Here is a 17,039-nt window from a genome sequence, read left to right as displayed (position 1 = left end):
GTTGATACTTGATGGAATCATGTTCATATTTGAAGCTGGACACCTGCATCAATAAGGCAGGAGAAAGCCCTCGTTGGTAGCAGAGCCTGTGTTACTGTTTTTGTTTTTCTGTCACCCAGGCCTAGCCTGGGCCTGGGCCTGTTCTGTACAATACTAAAGTTAACTTTCTTTTTCTTTCTTTCTTCCTTTCTTCCTTTCTTTCTTCCTTCCTTCCTTCCTTCCTTCCTTCCTTCCTTCCTTTCTTTCTTTTCAGGCAGAGTGGACAGTGAGAGAGAGAGACAGAGAGAAAGGTCTTCCTTTTGCTGTTGGTTCACCCTCCAATGGCCACCGCGGCCAGCGCGCTGCGGCTGGCGCATTGCGCTGATCCGAAGGCAGGAGCCAGGTGCTTCTCCTGGTCTCCCATGGGGTGCAGGGTCCAAGCACTTGGGCCATCATCCACTGCACTCCCTGGCCACAGCAGAGAGCTGGCCTGGAAGAGGGGCAACCGGGACAGAATCTGGTGCCCCGACTGGGACTGGAACCTGGTGTGCCGGCGCCGCAAGGCGGAGGATTAGCCTAGTGAGCCACAACGCCAGCCGACTTTCATTAGGTCTGATTGCATGCCTGGCGCAGTGCTACTTGCTGTACATATGTGACCCACTAACTCTCACAGAAGCTCTAGAAATGCATGAGCTGGTGACTACCCAATTGCCCTCAATCTCCGGCCTGCCCTTGTTCCACTCCATAAAGATCACATTTTCCCAGGACCCCTGGATCCTCCTTAGATTCAGCCAGTAAGTGGTGGCCAAGGCTGGGGGACAGGATGAGGGAAGCGCTTGGACTCTGGCTCCGGCAGCAGCTGTGGCTTCCCCAGCCTCGGCGTCTGGGCTGTGGTGTCGCTGCCTCCCTGGTCGTGTTGCCAGCCTCGGCCTTCTGGATGCAGGTTGTCTCCCATCCTGTTTGGCTTCTCAGCTCTGCTGTCACCCGGGGAACTCACGCCCCAAGTCAAATGCCCTCCCTGGAGAGGGTACTGGCTGCGATGTTCAGGATGCCCGAGTTCATGTCCGGCTCCACTTCTGAGTCCAGTTTCCTGCTCATGCACACCCTGAGAGGCACCAGGGGATGACTCAAGGACTTGGGTCCCTGCCACCCACGTGAGAGACTTTATTGAGTTCCCAGATGCTAGCTATGGTTTGGTCCAGCCCTTGTTGCTGGCATTTGGGGAGTCAACTCTCCCTCTCTCTCTCCCTTTCTCCCACCCCCACTCCATCTGTGACTCTGCCTTCCAAATGAATACAAATAGACAAATAAAAATTTAAGTACCCCCTTTCTGAAATGCCTGAAGAGGCATTTTATATCCTGACTGATAGTTACTGATAGAGTATGGAAAGTCACCATGCATCCAGACTCTAACTGAGGCTCAGAGGCACTGAGAAACAGCCCCGGCGAGGTCATTCAGCCCGTGCCTCTGACCCACGAGGAAGCCTGGCCTCGATGCATAAACAAAAGGGCATCCAGTGATTACAAAACAAGGCTGAAATTTGGACTCATCAGGCTCAGAGAACGTCTCACCTGCGTCTGTACTGTGCCCGATGAGAAGACTTCTGTTCTCAGCCTACTGATCGCTTCAGCACGTTGGATGACTTTGGAGATATTCCTTCACCATCATGAAGCTGCCTTAAGTACTTCACGGGGTGATTTGAGTAGAAAGTACAAGGCATGGGGCCGGCACTATGGCTCAATGGGTTAAGCCTACAGCACTGGCATCCCATATGGGCGCCAGCTGGACACCTGGCTGCTCTATTTCTGATCCAGCTCCCTGCTAATGCACCTGGGAAAGCAGTGGAAGATGGCCCAAGTGCTTGGGCCCCTGCACCCACATGGGAGACACAAAAGAAGCTCCTGGCTCCTGGCTTGGCCTGGCCCAGCTCCAGCCATCATGGCCATTTGGGGAGTGAAACAGCAGATAGAAAACTCTCTCTGCTTCTACCTCTGTCGTTCCCCCTCTTCATGGAGGAACGACACTAAGTCCTGCCTAGGCTTCATATCCGAGTCACGGCACCATTATGTCGCTCCCCCTCTTCGTGGAGGAACGACACTAAACCCTGCCTAGGCTTCATATCCGAGTCACAGCACCATTATGTCGCTCCCCGTCTTCGTGGAGGAACGACACAGGACCCTGCGCTGTTCTTTCGTCTGCTTGGCCCTCCCCGGGTTTGCTGCTGGTTCTTCCCGGGTTGGCTACTATCCCTTCCACCTCCGTGGAAGGGCAGTTCCCCCTGGCCACATTCCCCACTTCCGCAGGGGAGCGGCACACCGCCGGCCGGCTTTCTCGGGGGCTGCACAGGTGTTCCTTCAGCTAGATGTTCCCCTTAGATGTTCCCCTTAGATGTTCCTGGTGCATGCCGTCTCTCTCCTCCTTTATAGTCCTCCTCCGCCAATCCTAACTCGGCTGCCCACACGCCGAGTACGCTGCTCTCCTCCAATCAGGAGCAAGTCCTACAGCTTGTCAAGTTGATTAGAGGCAGCTGGGTAGAAGCTGTTTTCTCCTCTCCCAGCGCCATATTGTGGGAGAGCAGATGCATAGAATAAGTCTTAATTCCAGTAACTCAGTCTAGTCCGGGTTGCTCCCCACAACCTCTCCCTCCCTCTCTCTGTAACTTCACCTTTCAAACAAATAAATACATCTTTGTATACATATAAAAGTACAAGGCAAATAGGAGGTGAGACTTAGCAACTTGGATTTTCCCAGGGAACCATGCCCTGAGGGTGGGTTCTCGGTGGTGCTGTCCAGTTCACGTGGGCATGAGGGTGCTGTGCAGCTCCTTGGGTTCAATCGCAAGTCCAACACAGAATTTTGAATGACTGCCATGTGTTAGGCTCTTGGGATTTAGCAATGAACAAAACAGGCAAAAAGCCACTGCCCTCAAATACAGTCTATTTTCCATTTAGTTTTTTTTTTTAAAGATTTTATTTATTTACTTGACAGAGTTACAGAGAGAGAGGCAGAGGCAGAGAGAAAGAGAGAGAGAGAGAGAGAGAGAGAGAGAGAGAAAGAGAGAGAGAGAGGTCTTCCATCTACTGGTTCACTCCCCAAATGGCTGCAGGGGCCAGAGCTGAACTGATCTGAAGCCAGGAGCCAGGAGCTTCTTCCAGGTCTCCCACAGGGGTGCAGGGGCCCAAGGACTTGGGTCATCTTCTACTGCTTTCCCAGGCCATAGCAGAGAGCTGGATCGGAAGAGGAGCAGCTGGGACATGAACTTCCATTTAGGTTTAAGCATTGTGACATTAAAAATCTGGCTCCCTGGTTACCTCAGTGTTGAGACAGAGTCATGGATATCATCCACACTGTGAAAAGTGGCATGTTTGTTTTCCAGAGTTTACAAATCAGATCATATCGGATTACCTGTGGGTGGAAGAGGAGGCAAGGAGGTGGATGATCTGTCCTTTCTGGAGGCAGTGCCAAGAGGGAGTTAAGAAGCTGCTCCAGTGTCCAGCTGCCAGGCTCAGATCTCACAGCACCACTGAGTTTCTTAACTTCTCTACTCCTCAGTTTCCTCATCTGTGAAATGGGCATGGCAATGCCAGTCAACCTAACAGGTGGAGCTGTTGAGAGGCCTGCATGAGAATATGCACAGTATTCTACGGTGTCACTTTCACTCCATGAGATCAGCAGAGCAAATGTCGTGGAGGTCCCACTTGAAGCCTTGGACAGTACCGAAACACAGATTGTTCTTCTTGGAATCTTATCTTTGAATTCATTTCTTCTCATTCGAAATTATCCTTATGCCTCTCACTGGATAATTGCATCAAGGACTTTGTCTTTTTATAAGAGCCTATGCATTTGGTACTCCACCTGTAAAGCCTTTTTAAATTAACTGTTTATTTGAAAGGCAGAGGGAGAGAGAGAGAGAGAGAGAGAGAGAGAGAATATCTCCTATCTACTTGTTCACTCTCACAGATGTCTATAAAAGGTGAATTCTGGGCAGGAAAGAGTCAGGAGCCAGGAGCTCCACTTGAGTCTACCACATGGGTGACAGGGACCCAAGTAGTTGAGCCATCATCAGCTGCCCCCCAGGGTGCATTAGCAGGAAGCTGGATTGGATGTGGAGCCAGGACTCAAACTCAGATACCAGATGTGGGTGTTCACAGCCCCTAAATCTCTGTGCCAAATGCCAAGCCCACCCTGAGGTCTTCTTGCAATTTAACTCAGTCCACAGAGCCTTTAAATATGAGCCGTGGGCCGCTAGGTTGATAAGGAAGCCGTGGAACCACATAGGAGGGGTCTTCAGAGAGTTCCCAGAACATTGAGAATACTTTGAGAAAACTATGCTAGGATTCTGAAAAACTGCACTGAAGTAGACATTTCTGAGTTCCATTTCCCCACCAGCTGTTTGAAGTGCCCTGGCTGATGCTGAGGTGGTAGGAAGTGGAGTCCGACTGAGCCAGGATTTAAGGGGAGCTCTCTGTCACCTGCACTGTGTGAGTGCCTTCATTAGGAATCCGCTGGGTACCACTTTTCAGTCTTCATTCAACCGTCCAGCACCTGCTACGTGGTTAGGCACTGCACTGTGTTCCCGGGGAGGCAGTGGTAGGCAGACGGGGCGATCCCTGCCTCTCTGAGCGTCTGACAGGTTGGATCACGCAGTGGGAAGACACTCATGAGAGCAGCAGGATCTGCCCCTCACTCCCACTTTAAGGGATGACCCACCGCTCAGGGAGGGAGGCTGGACTCTGCGAAGACCACAGACAGCGGGCATTAGGACTGTTTCCTCTTTCTTGGGAACAGTGGGAGGGCTTTTCATTCCTGATGCAGCCCCCCAGCCATGACGAGAACACGGCTGGCTTCTGGAGAGCGCTGTATCCCCCGGGGCAGGTGCGGGCAGTGGATCTGGAAGCAGCTGCCGAAGACGGGCTGTGCTGATGGGTTAGAGAAGGCTTTCCCTCCGTGTGCTGGAATCTAATCATTCATCTCCTCAGGGGACAAACGAAATTAATCCTCTCTCCAGATGGCAGCAAAGTGACAAGAGTGAGGAGATTAAAAGAGCTTGTGAGGTTACACCGGTGACAGTGCTATCAATCGGTTCTGAAGCCTGGTGCTCTGTTCTCTCTGAAGGTAAATGGCACCATCTCACCTTGGCAAGTCTGATGGGCCTGGGGCCTGCAGGACAGCGCATTTCCACCAGTGCACCTCCCACTGGAGCCCTTGATGTTGCAGAATTGCTGTTTGTAAGAAGCTTGTCCTGCGTCTGTCCGATATTTTTTCCGTACGTCAGACTCTTGGGGCCCACTCTTTCCTGATGTCATCATTCTTACTGACTTGCCTAACACACTGGGACCGGGGTGCCTTCCTTCTCAGTGCGTCCACCTAGGAGGAGGGAAGGGAGGAATGTCTCTTGGGTTGGAGCGGGGAGGCTGAGAGACAACGCAGTCACAGCGACAGCTTCACCCGACTCCCAGGCCAGCGCTGCAGCTCCGTGTTCCCTCTTAGTTGCCTTTAGTTAGGGAAAAGACTAGATTTTTTAAAAAAAGATTTATTTATTTTTTGAAAGGCGGAGTTACAGAGAGAGAGAAAGGGATATCTTCCATCTGCTGGTTCACTCCCAAAATGGCCATAGTGGCTGGGGCTGGCCAGGCCAAAGCCAGGAGCCAGGAGCCAGGAACTTTATTTGGGTCTCCCACATGGGCAGAAGGGACCCAAGTCCTTGGACCATCTTCTGCTGCTTTCCCAGCTGCAAAAGCAGGGAGCTGGCTTGGAAGTAGAACAGCTGGACTAGGACCAGCGCTCGCTTCTATGGGATGCTGGTGAGCAAGCTGTGGCTCAGCTCATTACACCACAACGGTGGCCCCAAGACTGGATCTTTAAACCTCCAGGCCAGTCATTGATGTGGGCTGCCCCAGGGAGTGTGCATGACCTTGAGAAAGGTGGCCTTCTTGGGGCTGGTGCTGTGGCACAGCAAGTTAAAGTACTGCCTGCAGTACCTGCATCTCTTAAGGGTGCTGATTTGAGTCCTGGCTGTTCCATTTCTGATCCCACCTCCTGGGAAATCAACAGAAGCTGACCCAAGTGCTTAGGCCCCTGCCACCCACATGAGAGACTTGGAGGAGGCATCTGGCTCCTGCCTTGGGCCTGGCCCAACCCTGGCCAATGCAGCCATCTGGGGAGTGAACCAGCGGATGGAAGACCTCTCTCTCTCTGTGTCTCTCCCTCTCTCTGTAACTCTGCCTTTCAAATGAATAAATAAAACTTTAAAAGGAGGGGGGGTCTTCCTCAGCTCTTCAACAAGCTCTTCAACTGTTCCTGGGGGAATATCTTGAATCTTAAAGGAAAGAGAGAGAGAGAGAGAGAGAGAGAGAGAGAGAGAGAGAGAAATCTTCCATTCTTTGGTTCTGGGCCAGGCTGAAGCCAGGCACCTGGAGTTCCAACTGAGTTTCCCAGTGGCAGGGGCCCAAGCACTCGGGTCATGTGCTGCTTTCCCAGGTGCACACGCAGGGAGCTGGATCAGAAGCGGAGCGGCTGGGACTCGCACTGGGACTCCCATACAGGATGCCGGTGTCCCATGTTGCGGGGAGCAGCTTGACGCCGACTCTGTTCTAACATTTGTAATTGTCTGTGCACTCTAACCTCAGTCCCCTCACTTCAAACTCATCCTGTTTCCTAAACCAATCTCTTCCTGATGTTTCTTTCTCCCCATTTTACTAATTTCCTTTTTTAATATGCTTGAGATCTGAACACCTTCTTACCCCCATCTACCATCCTATTGTCTAAACCTCTGAGCTCATCTGCCACTCTTGTTCTGTTTCTACAAGTGACACTTATCCGGACAGCAGCAGAAATACTGATAGCAATAGTGTGACCTTGGAGATGGCTTTCTACTTCTCTAGTATTTATACAGACCTGGCTGTTATCGACACATTTTATATATAACATTAACACACGAGTTTCTCATAACAACCCTATGAGGTAGATACTATCATCAGACCCATTCTACAGACGAAAAAACAGAGGCACAGAGAGATTAATAAGATGCCCGATATTGCACAGCTCTCAACCTCAGAATTAGGAACTCCAGAAACTTGGCTCTGGAGGTTGTGCTGTTGGCTGTGTAGCCAATCCACCTGCAGCCGGGGCTTGGCTGCCAATGACATCCTGCTCACCTTCATCACTGCCAATCCCTCGCTGCCTCCCAGACCTTGATGGTGTAGTTCAAGTCGTGTCTCATCGCCCCACGTTGATGAAGGGCTTACTCTTCATCTCACCTTACTCTTCTCTGGACTTCTTTGCAAATAGCAAGTTTGGTGGGATCCATCAGGTTGCTTGCAAGACCACCTCAGTGGCCTGCTGACCGGTTCCTAAAAATTCACGCTCGGTTCATCTTCTCTGGTGCACACAGAACCACCTGGGGAAAATGGAAGAGTTAGTTCCCTGCTCAAGCCTTCTCGGTGGATTCTTATAAAATCCAAAATTCTTGCATGGAAAGGCTGCATTGTTGGTCTCCTAAGGCAGCCACCACCCTGGCCTTGCACCGTGGCCCCACGGCCAAGAGGATGCCCCCAGGAGCCCATGTGTGCCCCGCCCTTTGCCTGGAAGCTCCTCCCACAGGTCTCCCTCCTCTTCCTCTTCCTTCAGTTCAGATGTTCCTCTTCTGTCTCAAAAGCATCCTCCTCCTACTATGCCCTCCCCCTCCCCCATTTGTGATTCATAGCTTTTCTGGTAGGATCCATCCCTGCTTGACCTGAGCCTAAAACAGCGCCTGGCACAGAGCAGATCTCCACCAATACCGGGTGTGAAAGACCGGCTGGGCGCACACAGGAAGCGGTTCCAAGTCGGGACGGGACTGCTGTGGGTGCAGGCAGGCGCTTCCTCCCTCAGCCAGCAGGGGGCTCTTCCATTCTCCAGAATCCAGAAGAGGACGTGAGTACCTTCACAGTGTACCTGAAATTCTGCCTCATAAAACCGGTAACATCCACATCTTTCCCCCTCCAAGTGGGATTGTGCCAGCCCGGGCGAATATTGACCTCTGTGTTCACAAACAAGGCTTGCTTTCTGTAGGTGGCCCTCCAAGGATCTCGCCAGCTTGGTGTGAGAAGGGTATAAGGCTTGCTGCTGGAAACTCTGATTTTTCGTTCACTCACCAAGACGCGTTGTCAGAAGTAAAGCGGACGGCACCAGTGGGACAACAGCGCAGCAGGAATGGAAGTGTGTGGGAGTGTGTCAGCCTCGTCAGTGAGTCAGCTGCCGGGGTGAAGTCGTTCTCTTCTCTTGTGTGTTTCTAGCCTTTGGAAGCAGAAGCACTTTTCTCTCCGTGTTTTCTGTCTTTGCAGAACAACTTCTACGTGATAACTTGCCCGTCTAATAAATCTTATTGGGAACACGTGAACTATATTGTTACACATAACATCTTCTTTTGGAAAGTAAGTTCCCCCTCTCCCCTAAAGTAAGACGGTTTTAAAGTTTGTATTAATTTAGCCATTGCGAAATCCCCACTGGGAGAAATTGCTAGTGCGTTTGAATGGGAGTATTGTCCCTTGGCCATTTCCTTTACAGTAGGTTCTGGCTGGAGTGCCAGTCTCACTGCCAAGACAAAAAGAACTATATATTAGGGCTCATGCTCTGCCAACACAAAGCAAAAGCTGGTCTGGCCACACTTCACCGTTGTCAGGAAGGCCTAGGTGTAGTCCAAAGGACGTTCATGCACCTCCTATTCTATTTCTCATGTCTGTTTCTGCACAAATGGCCCTTAATTTTATGCCCAAGAAAATTTGCCTCCCTCATCAGGCAGTGGTTTCCTGGAAAAACTACAGTAGGCTTTTGTAAGTGAACCGGAGTAAAAGGATTCCTGCAGAGGGGGAGAAGGAAAACCCAGGGGCTAGACAGATACCTCTGCGGCTGCCTCGCGGGGTGATTTTAACCAACAGAACTGCAATGTTATTTTCCAAATAAGATTTCTCATTGCAATCTTATTTTCCAAACTGTAAACCAATTTCAGCCCAGATATTTTTCTTTCTTTGTAGGAAAGAAAATTGACGTGCTTGGTGTAGGCGGGGGAACTGAATGTTGTCCCTGGTAGGGATGAGGAAGCAGGTAGAGGTGTGTGATGGTCTGGTGACCTGACTCAGCAGCTGTCGCTTCAAGGGGTTCCTGGAAATGCAGAGCCTCACATCAAAGTGGGAACAGATAGAACGATACTTGTAGTCCTTCGCGAATGTCTGCCCCGTGTGGGCCGAGATGCCTGCCAGTTAGTGTGTATGGATGACAGCAGCACCGACAAAATGGGCATCTTTCTGTGCTCAGGGAGCTTAAGAAAATGTGCAGATGGGATTCTGCATGTGTGACCAAGGCTCGAGATCATTACCAAGGTCATTAAGATCATTCCATAATACTAAGGGCTGCGACCCAGACTCGTCTATCTCAGGAAACAGTAGGTCTCAATTCCATGTTTAAAAACTGAAATTGGGCTGACACTTGGGTGTACTTCATCTCTAGAAAGAGCACCACAATATATCCAGAAATATTTGGCAACATGCAGCCCTCTGGGTGAGATCTATGGGGGTTGGAGGGCAGGTCAGTGTATTTTAATAAGAATTAAATAGAAGCCCATTCCTTTTCCTGGGTGTTTACTGAGCACCTGCTCTGTGTCAGCCCCAGTGCCAGGATCCTCAAGTTCCTTATCATCAGAAAGAGGATATGGCATGAGCATTTAGTTACTGAAACAGAGAGGGCATGGGGCTGAGGGCCTGGGGGGCTGCCGACATAGTTCAGAGGAAGGTGAAGGTCACTCACAGAGGGGAAGCTGGGGCAAGGGTTAGTGGCAGGTGGATGTTCTAGGACAAACTGAAATAGTCTGGAGACAGGCATGTGCCCGGGCTGAGCCCAAAGCAGTAACTGCTTTGGAAACTTCGGTTCCCCTCAGCATGTGTCAGATACCCGGCCAGAACCCCACGCTGGGGTCAGGGGCAGGGCCCCGGGCCCTGGTTCAACCTTCCAGCAAGCATCTTCCCCATGCATCTTCCCCTGCTGGGCTCTCCTTCCGTGATGTTTCCTTGGGTCATTCCATGCCACTGGCTCCAGGGCCGCCTGTGAGCAAGTGGTTTCTGTTTCCCCCATTTTTTCTGTCTCCTTCCATAGAATGCCAGCTGTCACTCCCACTCACAAGATCACAGCCCTCTTTCCAAAAGTGCGTAGTCCTGTCCTGACCCTCGACCACTTGATCAAGGAGCTTTCGGATTCTGCATCACTGGGTCACGTGGTAGCCCGTGGGCTGCCGTGTGGAAAACTGGGGATGGAAAGCTGTCCCCACCTTCGGCTGCTGAAGCGACACACGGATTCATGTGTCTTGAAGGAGAGGCAGGAAATGGAAGGGAGGTGGCTCCTGTCTGAAGCACCAGGCTCCCTCCCTGCTGTTCTGGGAGACTTAAGCTTCCCCCAGACACAGCCAAGGCGTGAGCAGTCTCACCTTTGCTGCAGGCACCTCCTAGAATGGGAAGAAGCTGAGAGCTGGGACGCTGGCTGGGACACTGCGCGACGTGGCCGCCTCGTCTCCCGCGTGGCGACAACATGATGCGCAGAGGGGTTTCAGGGTGCCGGGGTGCTCCCGCAACACCTCTGCAGAGACAGCACAGGGCCCGCCACACGCTGGGTGCCTTATGAACATCGTTAGTATCAACCTCACTCCTCAGCTGCTGCTGCTGTCCACCTGCTGACCTCTGCCTTGCATTTTTAAATGAATCAAGCCATTCCCACCCTTCAACATTTGTCCCCCAAACCAGCTGGCTTTGCACCCATTTCATGAAACTGGGAGCCCTGTAGAATCCTGTTAAACCATTTGAAGGAAAACACAAGTAGTCAACGTTGCTGACTACTGGTAGACCTGACCAGTACACAGTTTTAGCTCCGTTTCTGCCCTAATGACAATACCCACCCACGTCCCTTGTGCTGCACTAAGTCACTGTCACATCAGAACTTATCCAAATCTCTTTCTAGACGTGGGGTCGCAGACCTTCTGGGGGTCACCCCTGGCGAATCTGCGACTTCTCCAGCCTCGCGCTGAAGCCCCTTCTCCACCTCTGTCCATTCTCTCCATCAGCACCGCTGCCTGTCACCCACGGGGGCTTTCCATCAGGGCCGTCTCTAACCACCAATTCCTCCCCTCTAGCCCCGAGCAAAAACTGCTGCCTCTTTTCCAGTTTACGAAAGACGTGGACGCGCGGCTACACTCTTCACTTCTGAACACTCAGCCAATTACGAATTGGGAACCCTGGAAACAATTACAAAACGTTCTTCAGAAGAAAATGGCACCCTGTTTCACTTCATTACCTAGGAGAGCATTTGTGCAGCTCCTGCTGAGGGGCACACATCTGTATGTTTTGTTTTAAAAAATGGTTCTACTCACATTTAATTATTCTTAAAGCTTCGTAGGGTCCTGGATGAAAGATGTCACTGCGGCGTAAAGTTCTACTATTATTTATTTCCCTAGTCATCAACATTAGTTGGTTTCTCCTCTCTTGAAACCTGTTTAGCACTTGTATAAATATAGCATTTGGTGAGCTTCCTGCATTTGATCATCTCCCGCCCTCTTTGTGCCCTTGACATTCTTCCACTTCCCTGTGGGGCCTGCTGAGACATTAATGCTGTGGCCTCTACTACTTTAATACAGCTTTTGAAAAAAGATTATTTATTTGAAAGTCAGAGTTCCACAGAGAGAGAAGGAGAGGCAGAGAGAGAGAGAGGTCTTCCATCCACTGGTTCACTCCCTAATTGGCTGTAATGGCCAAAGCTTCACCTATCCAAGGCCAGGAGCCAGGAGCTTCCTCTGGGTCTCCCACATGGGTTTAGGGGCCCAAGCACTTGGATCATCTTCTGCTGCTTTCCCAGGCCATCAGCAGGGAGCTGGATCAGAATTAGAGCAGCTGGAACTCAAACCGGCACCCACATGGGATGCTGGTGTCGTAGATGAAGGAGGCTTAACTTACCACGCCACAGCACTGGCCCCAAGGTGTTTTCAACTTGTGATGAGTGTATCAGGAAGTCACCCTATCATAAGTCCAGAAACATCTGCACCTTGACCAAAGCCTTACAGAGGGACCCAGATAAGCCACACCCAGACTTCTGACCCACGGAAGCTGTGACGTAGTGTGTGTAGGCCCAAGCTGCTAAGTTGGTGGCAATATTATTATACAGCAATATGAACTGATATATGCAGCTAATATATGGAGTCCCTCTTCTGTGACGCTTCATATATTGTACATAGGTCCATTACTGCATTTAGATTGTGTAATTTTTTGTAGGTCTGGCTCCCCTGTATGTGATGAGAACCATAATCGTAATAACCACTGATGCAGAGTGGAAATGTGCATTGACTCTCTCAAGCATGCAATAAAAGAAAAAGGCAGCTTTCCTTCCATCTCTATCTGCTCTCGTCTCTGCCTAGAGCCCTCCCTTGATGATGGCTGGGTGGGGGGGGATTGGGGGGAGATGTTCTCCCTTATATGTGGGAGCTAACGTTAAAGGGAAGGAAGGAAGAAAGAAACAAAGAAGGGCCTGTGTGTATCAGTTTTCCTGCAAATATAGTATTGGTCAAACTTAGGTTTATTTATTTATTTATTATAATTAGCTATCTACTTGAAAGCTGGAGTTACAGAGAGGGAGAGGCAGAGGCAGAGAGAGAGAGGTTTTCTACCCGCTGGTTCACTCCCCAAATGGCTGCAAAGGCCAGGGCTGGGCCAGACCGAAGCCAGGAACTAGGGGCTTCATCTGGGTCCCCCACGTGGGTGCAGACGTCTAAGAATATGTCAGCCTTAATGGCGATCAGTGAGATGGAAATTAAAACCACAGTGAGATACTATTCACACTCATAAAACTGGCAAAAACCTAAGAGTTTGACAGTATCTGGTATTGGGCAGAATGGAGCCTCTCATAGATGTGAGGGGTGTTCAGACCGGCACAGCCACTTCAGAAAACAAGTGGGCATCACCTAGGCGAAGCTGAACATGGGCACGCTCAGTAATCCCACCACCAGACCCTGAGAAAGCCTTGTGCTTGTGCCCCAGGAGAGCTACAGAAGAATGCTGATGGCGACGACTTGAAAACGATTCCAATGACCACCCACGTGTGAGGAAGTCGATAGGTTGTGGTGGACCCATGCAACGTGATGCCCCTCATCAGTTAAATACATGACGGAATTACGGCGGCGTGGTCCATAGGGGCGAGTCTCAAGAACACATTGCAGAAGAGAAAGGCGTGTCAGATGAGGGAGAAAATGCAAGCATGTGCCCTTTCATCTGAAGGCTGACAACAGGCAAAACCAGGCAGCATTTTGTTTAGGATCCAGACATGAACGCCAGATAGGCAATTAGGGCAGAAGACACGACAAAGATGACCCCTGGTGGGGGAGGAAGGAGGGAGAGAGCAAATTAGAGATGAGCTCTCAAGGCTTCCAAAGTAGTAACCTCCCAGGAGTTCAGGCAAAAGACTTTCCCAGGAAAAGAAATTGGCCTCTCTGGGTCATGTGCTCGCCCACAGGGTGGGAAGAGGCACCAGGATCGGCTGTCCCACAAGACCACATGGGTGGGGGAGGACCCCATCTCTACTGGGAAGAGACAATTCCATTTCCTGGAGGGAAGGCCAGACCAGGTTAGAGGAGATGGCATTAATGCTTCACCTTCACTCTTGCAAGAAGGGCTTGGAGTACTGGCAGTAGCCTCCTCTGGCTGGGTGGCTACTTTTAAAGAAAAGCATTTTTCATTAATAGACTTCCAACCTGAGCAGATGACTGGGGAGATCCTACATAGCCTCTCCCTACCTCCTGGAGTCCCTCTCAGTGGCGTCTTGCAGTAGTGTGGTATGTGTGTTAAAATTAATGAACTAATGCTGATAAATTATCATGAAATAGAGGCCTTAGTTTGTAGAAAGTGTCACTCTTTTTTTTTTTTTTTTTTTTTTTTTTTGACAGATAGAGTTAGACAGTGAGAGAGAGAGACAGAGAGAAAGGTCTTCCTTCTGTTGCATCACCACCCAAATGGCCGCTACGGCCAGAACTACGCCTATCCAAAGCCAGGAGCCAGGTGCTTCCTCCTGGTGTCCCACGCTGGTGCAGGCGCCCAAGCACTTGGACCATCCTCCACTGACTTCCCGGGCCACAGCAGAGAGCAGGACTGGAAGAGGAGCAACCAGGACTAGAACCTGGTGCCCATATGCGATGCCAGCGCCGCAGGTGGAGGATTAGCCAAGTGAGCCAGAAAGTGTCACTCTTTGCTGGGCACCCACTGTGATACTGTCACACAGCATGAATTCACATGTGAAGAATCCTTGGTGGTGCACCTGCTCGCCATCATCTGCAGCTGTTGGATTCTATAGCAAAGGTGACAGCCGCAATTCTAGTTCAAGAAATTGCATATGGGGCATGCATTTGGCCTGGTGGTTAAGACAGGATGCCTGTATCCTACATTGGCTTGCCTGAGTTTTACTCTTGGCTCTGGCTTGTGGTTCTAGCTTCCTGCTATGCAGACCCTGGGAGTAATCCCACTGTTAGACTCTGCTGCCGGCAGGTGATGGCTCAAGTGGTTGAGTCCCTGCCACCCACATGGGAGACCTGGATGGAGTTCCCAGCTCCCTGATTTGGCCTGGCCCAGCTCTGCCTGTTGTCAGCAGTTAGCTGATGGGCGCTCTTTCTGCTTCTCAAATATTAAAAATTAAAACAAAGGGGCCAGTGTGTGGTGCAGCAGGTAAAGCCAATGCCTGTGGCACTGGCATCCTATGTGGGCACCAGTTTGAGTCTCAGTTGCTCTACTTCTAATCCAGCTCCCTGCTAATGGTCTGGGAAATCAGCAGAAGATGGTTCAAGTTCTTGGACCCCTGCACCCATATGGAGACCCAGAAGCAGCTCCTGGCTGCCTCCTGGCCCCGCCCTGGGTGCCACAGACTCAGGGGAGTGAACCAGTGGATAGAACACTGCTCTCTCTGCTTCTGCCTCTCCTTTCTGTAATTCTGCCTTTCAAATAAATAAATACATCTTTAATACATTTTTAAAAATTAGAAACAGCTCTTGGCTTTGGCCTGGCCTAGCCCAGGCTGCTGCTGGCATTTGAGGAGTGAAACAGTGGATGGAATCTCTCTCTCTTTCTGTCTCTCTCTGTCACTGTCTTTCAAGTAAACGTTATTTTTAAAAACAGAGGTGGGCATTGTGGCACAGCTTGCTGCATTCCATGTTAGAGTACCTGTTTGAGTTCTGACTACCCACTTCCCATCCTGCTTCCTGTTAATGCATTGTGGGAGGCAGCAGACAATGGCTCAAGTACCTGGATCCCTGCCACCCACATGGGAGACCCTGGCAGAGTTCTGGGCTCCTGGCTTCAGCCTGCCCAAAGCCCTGGCTGCTGTGGACATTTGGGGAGTGAACCAATAGGTGGATGGGCTCTGTCTGTCTTTCTCTCTGTGTCACTCTGTCTCTCAAGTAGTTGAAAAAAAAGAAAAAAAAGTGAAACATCCTTTTTAATAAACCAGCAAATGTAAGGTTAGTGTCCCCTGGGTTCTGTGAGCCTCCCCTAATCCAACCAGAGGAAAGGGTTATGAGAGCCCCTAGTTCTGGCTGATTGGTCTGAAGCAGGGAACACCCACAGCGGCTGGTATGTGGGAGGCGGTCCAGGGGAGCGCGCCCTCAGGAGAGAGCATCAGAAATGCAGCAGCCACGGCATCCTGGCCTCTGCCCGTGGCTGCCTGGCCTGCTGGTGCGGAGAAGTCCAGCGCCTTTGAGACCTGCAAGCTCTTCTGTACTGGCTGTGGTGCGAGAATGGAGGAAACAGGGTGGGCTTTTTCCATCCATGCATTCCTTTTTTTTTAAACATGATTTTCAAAAAAGAGTTATTTATTTATTTGAAAGGCCAAATTAAACAGAGAGAGGGAGAGACAAAGAAGAGAGATCTTGGCCGGTGCCGCGGCTCACTAGGCTAATCCTCCACCTTGCGGCGCCGGCACACCGGGTTCTAGTCCCGGTCGGGGCGCCGGATTCTGTCCTGGTTGCCCCTCTTCCAGGCCAGCTCTCTGCTGTGGCCAGGGAGTGCAGTGGAGGATGGCCCAGGTGCTTGGGCCCTGCACCCCATGGGAGACCAGGAAAAGCACCTGGCTCCTGGCTCCTGCCTTCGGATCAGCGCGGTACGCTGGCCGCAGCGCGCCAGCTGTGGTGGCCATTGGAGGGTGAACCAACGGCAAAAGGAAGACCTTTCTCTCCTTTCTCTCTGTCTCTCTCTCTCACTATCCACTCTGCCTGTCAAAAAAAAAAAAAAAAAAAAAAAAAAAAAAAAAAAAAAAGAAGAAGAAGAAGAGAGATCTTCCATCTGCTGGTTCACTCCCCAAATGACTGCAACAGCCGAGCCTTCAGAGAGCACGGAAGCGAATTCAGGTAGCTCAAACCGTCTGTTTGGAGGAGAGGATTCCAAACCCACAGACGGAGATTTAAAACATTAGAAGAGACGTCGTATTGCTCCCAAAGACTGGAGAAAGGAGTACAAAGATAGTCATAAACATGGTGTTGAGTCGGGTCGGTGGCTATGGCCCTGGTGCTTGGCTCCGTACACTCTCTGAGGGGGGTCTTGTACCAGATCAAGGCCTGGCCTGGGCTTCCAGAGTGCACATTGAGCTTCATTCACAAGTCGGTGTAAATGTCAATTAGTTATATTTCCCCTTGTGTCAGCTTTGCTGTAATGCCTTTTACAGATAATATTTGCCTTGTGTTGAACCCAAGTTAGAATTTCCAAACTTTAATAAATCATATCTTCACATGTGAGCCCTGGGAATTAGAGAACAGATTTCTGACCAGTGTGTCTGATTTATCTCTCTCTCTCTCTTTCTCTCTCTCTCTCTCTATATATATATATATATATACACACACACATATATATATATAGGTACCTATATCTATATCTATATATATAGATATACTCTCTCTCTCCCTCTCCCTCTCATTCTCTCTCTGTGTAACTCTGACTTTATATATATATATATAGAGAGAGAGAGAGAGAGAAAGAGAGAGAGAGAGAGAGAAAGAGAGAGAGAGAGAGAGAGA

General features: G+C 50.5%; 1 long non-coding RNA gene across 1 annotated transcript; it reads left to right on the top strand.

Annotated features, from left to right (window-relative positions):
• Positions 1-7,594: 7,594 nt before the first annotated feature.
• LOC127492603 (uncharacterized) lies at positions 7,595-8,360 on the top strand. Its single transcript, XR_016223225.1, has 2 exons — positions 7,595-7,939; positions 8,033-8,360. It is a non-coding gene; the product is annotated as an uncharacterized LOC127492603 (long non-coding RNA).
• Positions 8,361-17,039: the final 8,679 nt, after the last annotated feature.

The sequence above is a fragment of the Oryctolagus cuniculus genome, chromosome 16 (genome assembly GCF_051225735.1).
Source record: "Oryctolagus cuniculus isolate XC-2025 breed Fujian yellow rabbit chromosome 16, ASM5122573v1, whole genome shotgun sequence".
NCBI lineage: Eukaryota > Metazoa > Chordata > Mammalia > Lagomorpha > Leporidae > Oryctolagus > Oryctolagus cuniculus.
This window is presented reverse-complemented; position numbering and strand designations above follow the sequence as displayed.